Below are 1,653 nucleotides of genomic sequence, written 5' to 3' on the forward strand. Positions count from 1 at the left end.
ATAGATCCAGACCTTTGCCCTGAAGGGACAGAGACTAGAAGAGACTCTGGCTCCTCAAATTTAAACTTGTTTGATATTTTGCCTCTGATTGTAAATGTTCCTCAGATATTGAATCAGCATCAACACATTTTTATAAAATTGTTATTCCATCTACTGTGTACCCATATTTTGATCCTCCTGTTTGAAATAGTTTCTGTCAGTTACTCTATGTGAGTATCAAAGATTGTGGTTGATAGGTGTGAATGCTGGAAAAAATCAAAATCTATGTTCTTACCGCTCTTTATTATAATTGTTCCCTTTTTCGGCAACTTCACTAGATCCACATTTTTAACTTATAATCTTCATATTTGTTGGTTGTTACTTTTAGTGTTTTTCTCTGAAGTACTTTCTGAAATACTGATGTTTTCCAAGAAATATTCTACGTTCAAATGAATAGATGAAATGATCAGAATTGAAACATTTTACAACTGTACAGTCATTTTAAACTTGGTCCACTCATTCAACCTTGAAAAATGTTCCAAGGATTACATATATTCCGTCTTATTCAACTTCTAAATCCCATAAATCCCATTAGTATTTTTGCAATATACTTAACTTAGTGTGGAGGGTTAGTAATAATGGAAATGGGGGGTGGGAGAGGGGGGTGGAGGGGAAATAAGTAATCCACAACCTTTTCCAACTCAGGAACTGTATTCAAACAGTAAACCAGTCTGGAGACTTTCTACCATTAATTTAACTTTTTCATATCTTTCATATGTTTCAAATAAATTGCTGTTTAATTTTTCATCATCCAGCATTTCCACCGCAATTTCTTAATGAAATTCCTTTTCTTTCTGTAGTTTAATTTACTGACATTTTTGAGTCTAATTTTTTATTTAAGGGGCCTCATCCTCTTTCCTTGATGACACACACTGCTTGTGCACAAGGTCCTCAGAGATCCATTTGTAGAATGCCACATTCCTCTTTGCTGCTAATAGACGGAGTGTGGGAAAGCGCTGGAGGGGAGAGTTAAGTGTGAATGACATCCATCCAACCAGCAGCAGAGTCATTCTCCAAAGGGATTTGGCACACTTCAGGAAACAGCTGCCCCCCCGAAAACCCCTCACCCTCAACAGAGCTCAAGTTTTGATCCAGTTAATAGTCAAAAATATAAGGCATATTTATTACTGGAGACTCACAATGGTTGGAAAACGAATATATGAAAAGATAAATTATGTTGCTGATACTTTAGGATAGTTTTTCACCAACAATTTAAATTTTACAGACAGTCAGAGCCAGCCAATGGTGTTCTTTCCCTCCAGATGGCTGATGACGTCAGGCTCTGATTCTACTACAACACACAGCCAGCATCTGTCACTGAAGCTCCATTTAAAGTCCTTTTGTTGTTCATTGACCACAGCATTCAAGGAGTCAGTGTGGGAAACTGGGACCAACTTTCTACCCACACTGACTAAAGACACCAGGTAGAAGACTGAGAAACATCTTGAAAGCAAAGTGATTGTTGTTCTCAAGGTATGCCACTATTTATAACACCTTAAAAAAATGTTGTTACAAATATCTTATAATTTTTTTTGAATTGATGAGAAAGCCAAATTTAACAAATCAAAAATTGGAAATGTATTATTAAAATATTAAAGACGAAAAAGAGAATCA

The sequence above is a fragment of the Etheostoma cragini genome, chromosome 4 (assembly GCF_013103735.1).
Source record: "Etheostoma cragini isolate CJK2018 chromosome 4, CSU_Ecrag_1.0, whole genome shotgun sequence".
Classification (NCBI taxonomy): Eukaryota; Metazoa; Chordata; class Actinopteri; order Perciformes; family Percidae; genus Etheostoma; species Etheostoma cragini.